At 39.8% G+C, this 7,037-nt stretch overlaps 1 non-coding gene across 1 annotated transcript; it reads right to left on the bottom strand.

Moving 5' to 3' along the window:
* Nucleotides 1-3,607: 3,607 nt before the first annotated feature.
* LOC136512606 (small nucleolar RNA R71) lies at nucleotides 3,608-3,714 on the bottom strand. Its single transcript, XR_010773161.1, has one exon. It is a non-coding gene; the product is annotated as a small nucleolar RNA R71 (small nucleolar RNA).
* Between the last annotated feature and the right edge of the window lie 3,323 nt (nucleotides 3,715-7,037).

Below are 7,037 nucleotides of genomic sequence, written 5' to 3'. Positions count from 1 at the left end.
ATCATCAAAGACACCGTCACAAGATATGTAACCATCTGGTCTCCATCTCTGAGACCAGATGATGCACCCAAAACGTAAAGGACTCTTCTCTAGCCGAGTCCTGTCCGGAGGACTTAAAAATCCGAATCCTAGCCATGAGGTAACATCGGTAGTTATCCATATTTACTTTTTAGCATTGCATGAATTATTTTCACTTTTAGAATATTTACTTTTCTGCATTAGCATTGCATTTAGAAAAGGAAAATAAAAAGTTTCATTCACTGCATTACATTATTGCATCATAAAAAACCTAAAGCCCCGTGTGAAACATTTTCTTGGTGTGTAAAAGCCCAAGGAAATATTCACTGTGGTGGCATAAAAAAATATATAGCATGCATACATATTTTCTCTATGCATATTTTATTTCTAGATTATAGAAATAAGAAAATCCAAAAATAGTAAATAGACATTCTGCTAGAACTTTGTCAATTATGAAATCTGTTTAAACCTCCAAGAACAACAAATCTCTGAATGGTTGTCGACAAAAGATGCTCGGTAGTCCACCGAGGGGTTACCCATGATGGTAGATTGTTCGGAGGAGGTGTGCATGACCAAGAACAAGATGGCAACAGAGACACAAGAGTTAGACAGGTTTGGGCCACTGGCACAACGTAATACCCTGCTCCTATGGTCTATTGTTCTGTATTGGCTATCGTATGAAGACATTGTTTTTTGAGAGGGTCCCCTACTAGCCTTATATAGTCGGAGGGTAGGGTTACATATCGGTTAGATCTAGAAAACAACTAGCAAGCAATAACAAATTACAAAGATCACGAAGACCTAACATATCTAATAGATTACGTCGTATCTTCAGGATTATGATTCTGGAGTCCCATGGATCTTTGTGGGATGTTCTCGTGCCTCGCAAGGTACCATCTTGTGGGCTGGGCTATCCCTGGAGACGTGACCCATGTCCTCCGCTATGGGTATCCAGGGTTAGACCCCCCACAATGGTGGATAATTCGGAGGACATTATGGACGGTGACGCGGTTTTCCAAAAACCCTTGAAATGCGAAGCAACGGTTGTGGCCCTTTATAAATCTACCACTCCATCACTTTCTAAACACATTCCACTGCAATGCATCGCCTTCCTCCCTTATCTCAAGCCATTCACCCTTGCAACTGTTCCTCTTCTAGATCCAATCACAAATGACCAAGCAGAGAAGAGTAGATCTGAGGTGAGAAGCAATGGCGTCGAGGAAGAGCTCCACCACCAACAAGAAGATCCTAGAGGAGACAAACCTTGACAAGGTGTGGGAGCCCTCCACCATGGGCGAGGTCGAGCTCAACCGCCTAGTGGAGGCGGGGCCTCCCGGACCATGAAACCATCGAATGGCGTTCGGTCGCTGGTGAGTCCTTCCCCATGCCTCACACCAACGAGTTGGTGATTTTTGATGAATTCCTATGGCGTGGATTTGGCGTCTGTTGATGGTAGTTATTGTTCATCTTGAACCGTCAAATAAACATGAAAAAGGGCATAAATCAACCTCCAACATAGAATTAGGGGTTATACTGATAGACTTCCACATGTTTTGGTGAATTTGTGTTTCTATAGGGGGTTATCAGGAAAAGAAGAAAAGATATTAAGGATGTCGAGCTAAAATCAAATTCCGAAGCAAAACCAAGACAAGAATATTCTAGAAGACACGAGAAGGCAACCCACCAAAGGGGGGGCACCTAGCATTGAGCAAAGCCAGCCGGCCCCACCCTAGGTCGGCCAACCTAGGGTCCCACCTATCAACCTCTAGTTTCTATGTCGGTTCCTCCACTGCCTTAGGGTTTGCATCTACGCCGTTGACCAATGTTGGTTTGATCCGTGAGCTTCGGTGCATCCTAGGGGCCTATATAACCAGAGCTCCACCCCCAGGGTTTAGAGAGAAGAGGAGAGAAGAATCAGAAGATCAGAAGGATCTCTTCTCCACCAGAGATTTGGGTTAGATACTCAAAGTTCTAGTATAGGCTAGCTAGCAAGGTTTTCGTAGAGTTCGGGCTCCTGCTCAGGATTCTGGATTCATTGTCATCTAGAGGCTGGTAAAGCTACTGTATTCCCTCTTGTTATGACTTTATGCTATTTCAATACTATGTTTCTATTTATTATGTTCCTAGTTTATTCTAGTAGTATATTTGATATAGTCATGATTGATAATGAGTTTATGCATGAGATCACAAAGCGCTTAATTCTGTACTCGAGTGAGTTAAGTGATTGACATTATGTAGGCGAGGTGCTTAGATATTGTTTGCCTATAGATGCACTCTATATGCTGGGCCATGTGGTAGATCGCGGATGTGACACTCCCATTGAGTCCTTTGTAGTCCACTCCCCGTATGTAGAACTAATAGAACCTAGTTACGAAGGAAGTCTTGCTCTGTTCTTGATTTTCCTTAGTAATGTTCCTTATGCATAGATAAAGAGTCATTATGCTATACATGATTGTATATATGCTAGAGTAGATGAAAGACTTACTAAATAAGGAATGACATAAGAATTCAATCTCTTAACTAATCTCCTGTCTAGTTTTACTTTAATAATGAGTAGTCTATTCCTATCTCTGGGATTATCAAAGCCTTTGTTTATCACACATTTCTATATATATAATATCATTGGCTTACCCCTGTTAGAGTATGTGCTATGTGATTGATTTTTATCATAAGTAGTGTATTTTTGTATCTATCCACTCTTGCCTACTCCATACCTCCTCCCTATGGTAAAAATATAAATCGACAACCCCGGAATACTCTAGGGTAAAATGCTATAATGGTGTAATTATCTGTGCGCTTGCAGATACTTTGTATTCATATATTTATATTATTCTCTCTAGTCACTTGCATTAGTAATAACTGCTTAGTATTAATCTAGGTAGTATCCAAACATATCTCTTATATTCATGCTAGGGATGACAACTTAGTTATTCTAGGAGATATAGGTTTATTATAGGTGGCTAAGTAATTAACCAAGTGACACGTTAATAAATACCAACAAGCATTTTTGGCGCCGTTGCCGGGGAGGAGCAATAAAGGCTATGGAGAAAATGAACAAATACATACTTAATGATGAAATCATAACTAGTACCTCTGCTTTTACATGTTTACCCTAGTTTTTCTTTGTTTATCATTTGCAGGGTATTGCAGGGTTGGTTGTGATTCACTAAAATTCATTCATCATAATCAAATCAATCAAGAAGTTTAACACAGTTCTTGAAGCTAGGGCTGAGAAGACACTGCATGAGTTCACTGCTCCAAGCACTGAGAACATCCGCACAGGACTAACACTCAACATCAATAATCTAGAGTTTGAGCTCAAGCCAAGCCTCATCAACATGGTGCAAGCTACACCATTCAATGGAAAGACACATGAAGATGCAAGTGCTCATCTTTAGGATTTTCTAGAGATTAGCAGCACTATCATCATTAAGGACGTTGCTCAAGATATCATACTATTCTGTTTGTTCCCATTCTCACTCTTGGGAAGAGCAAAGCAGTGGTTCTACGCCAACAAAGATAACATCAACACATGGGCAAAGTGTTCAAAGGCCTTTGTAGAAAAGTTTTTCCCTATAGGCAAAACCAATGCCTTAAGAGGAAAGATTTCCAATTTCCAACAGCAGAAAGGAGAAACCATTCTAGAAGCATGTGAGCGTTTTCAAGAATATATTTCAGATTGTCCCCATCATGGAATGGAAGATTGGTTGCTCATGCAAGGCTTTTATCATGGATTAATTCAGAAGACACGTGAACAACTAGATACAACTGCTGGAGGATCATTTTTGTTACTCACTCTTAGGAAAGCTGAAGTTCTGATGGAAAGGATAGCAGAAAATCAAAGCTAGCCCCAAGACAACATTCAACATTGTCATTAGAGTGAGGAGACACCAGAAGAATTATGTGCATTGTCAACCAAGATGGACGTACTATTGGATTGGCTCAAACAACGAGACAATTACAAGAGAGATCATCAAGCTATTCAAGATGCATTCAATGCTCAAAATAGATGTGGAGAATATTTAGGAGTAGAATTCCCTCAATCTCAAGAAGACATAAACACTATCCTCAACAGTTCTACCCCACATCAACAGAAGCATGGATGGAGTCAACAACAGCGATACAATTATCAAGGTAAGTACCCAGGTAACAACTCTAAACAACCATCCTTGAGAGAATTGATTTTAGAGCAAGCTAAGATTAATGATGATATTGCTAAAAGACTTGCTGTTAATGATAAAGTCCTAGAAAGTATCAATATTAAAATGGATAATTTTTCTTCTGCCATAAAAGATCAACTTAGCTATAATAAAAAGATAGAATCACAAATAGCACAGTTGTCTGCTGCACTGCCTTTTGCCACTAACCATGAGCAGGTCAATGCTATAACCACAAGAGGTGGCAAGACTACCTGAGATCCTATAACAGAACCACCCAATTTATACAAGATCAAGTATGGCTGTCCCCGCTAACATATTGACACACGCATACTTTCACCTATATAAACCTAGTAGTCTGCCGAGTGTCCCGAAAGACCTCGGTAAATCAACATCACAACCAAGATCGCGTGATTAAGCAAATACACATCACATACGCAGAGTTGCTACAGAAATAATATTACAAATGGGTTCACAAATAATAGTACAAGTTTAGGTTTCAAAACCGCTTAGTGAAAACAACATAGCTTTCAAATGATTACATTAATATAAGTTCCAAATATAATGCTAGCATAAGTGCCATCCTCAGACAAAAGCATATAGATGAGAAGTAAATATAGAATCACCGAGCCCACCGGCGGTTAGCCACCATCTTCAACAGGCCGAGAACTCCATCTGCAATATGGTGGGATAAACCCTGAGTACTCGAATGTACTCAGCCGGACTTACCCGTTGGAAACCAAAACAAATGACACCAAGGATCATGCATAGCTTAATTTAGTGGATCTAGCTGGACAACCTTTTTGCATAAAAGCTTGAGTAACCATTAGCATTATTCACCTATACTAGCAGTGACTTTTAGCCATTACCTACCATCTATATTAGCACCTGTACTAATCAATCACTTGATTAAGTTGCAAACAATAATAACCATATCAGGTATTTCATAGCTCATTGTCATTATCATCATCATCATCATCCTTTAACCATATCTTTAAATTTAGTGAATCTACATTGCCGCTGCTCAGTCAAGTTCTCACTATCCGGGAGAGACGGCGATTCGAATCAATTCCTATCCAGCTGGAGGGGTATTCCTAACACAAACCCTGCTTCCCCCGTCAGGGTTGCAAACAAGTCACCTTTGGTACGATTCAGGAGTCGCGAGTCTGATCAGATTGGCATTCTTAGAGAACCACTCTGCCAAGGTTGTTCGGGACTCTAACCCGCCTTGGACTTATGCCAATGGCCCTCCACACATCCTTACTACCTCCAGAATGCACGCCACTACTCGTGTCCCCGGCCTGAGTCGAGCTACTAGGCTTAGCGGTCAGAATGACTTATCCGGCTAGCTAAGTGTTAGGCTACGTTCAACATGACATGAGGACGTACAACGTATCGGTCCTTAAACGACACAGACAGGGATAGATTCACACCCAAGACCTCCATGCCTTGTTGCTGCACTACTGTCATCCCGTCCGGTCTCTTTTCATTATTAACACATGGTTCTTTTTCATGATAGCAAATATAGCCAACTGTGACCAGAGCCCATCCTACATCTCATAGGTGATAGGAAATCACCTGACTTCTACTGGTCTAAGCATAGCTAAGCATCATTCGATCCTACACTTAATTAGGATTCACAGGATTTTATCTGGACAAGGTAAGGATATAATGCAATAATTGGTTCCAACCAATTCCTATACTTAATGCATCATCAACAATAAAAGATACTCAAGATATTTGTAAAAACATGGGAGACTTAGAATGCTCCGGGACTTGCCTGAGATCCGACACAAGTCAGTTCAGTTAGCTTGCACCGTCATGGTGACATCTCTGGTCCTAGCACTTGCTTAGTCCTTCCATCTTCGGGATAGACCCACCAAACCTAATCTTCGAGTTCGGCTCCACATCACATCCTTCATGTGGTTCATCTAGCGTACCTAAATGAGATGAAAGATGCATGTGTATGAATGTGATGAATGGTAACACAAGATGCATCACATAAGCATTCAAGACAAACACAAGATTATGCAAGACATAGACACCAATAGCTATTTAACTAACATCACACAACTAACTATAGAGAGCAAGCACATCAAGCATGACACAAGTTTAACAAGGTCACAAGCATCATAACTTGACCATCAACAAGGGCATAAGCCACACTTAGCAACACATGGAGTAAACAACCACAACTAGCATATGCCTATTTTTGGACTGGAAACAACATCTTCATGTTTGGATCATAACTAGAGTTATACAAATCCAATAGTCATGCAACAAGACATTCTGGAAATCGTATGAAATTTTCTACAATTCATCTTTAATCATCTTAGCATGATTCTCAAGTTAACTAAGTCAAATATACCCATTTATAGAAACTGGTCCACAATTGACAGAGAGCAGCCATTTCTGAAACCCAACTTTAAACAGCTGTAACTCTTAAACTACTCGGCCAAATGACACCAAATTTTAATAGAAGCTAGATACATGAATTATCTACAACTTTTGTATAAACAAGTTTCACAACAAAGCACATTATCATGAAGAACTTTGCTAAGTTCCCAGATCTGTCCATAAACCACATCGGCAAGAAAATAATTATTAACTTATGTTGCAAACACATAATTGGGCAAAACCAACTTTACTAACATTTCACACATGACTAAAGAACACCAGAAAGCATGGTGCTCACCTCTAAATAAATTTTCTTAAAGCATTTCTTAATTTATTTAGACATCAAGGTGTATTTATGAACATAAACCAAAATGCACAATAAATTCTACAAAAATTACAGTAGCTCACATATCCTCTCAATAGTCTACTGTACAAATTTCATACCATTTCCATAAGTATAGCTAC

Source organism: Miscanthus floridulus, chromosome 1 (genome assembly GCF_019320115.1).
Source record: "Miscanthus floridulus cultivar M001 chromosome 1, ASM1932011v1, whole genome shotgun sequence".
In the NCBI taxonomy this organism is placed as follows: Eukaryota; Viridiplantae; Streptophyta; class Magnoliopsida; order Poales; family Poaceae; genus Miscanthus; species Miscanthus floridulus.
This window is presented reverse-complemented; position numbering and strand designations above follow the sequence as displayed.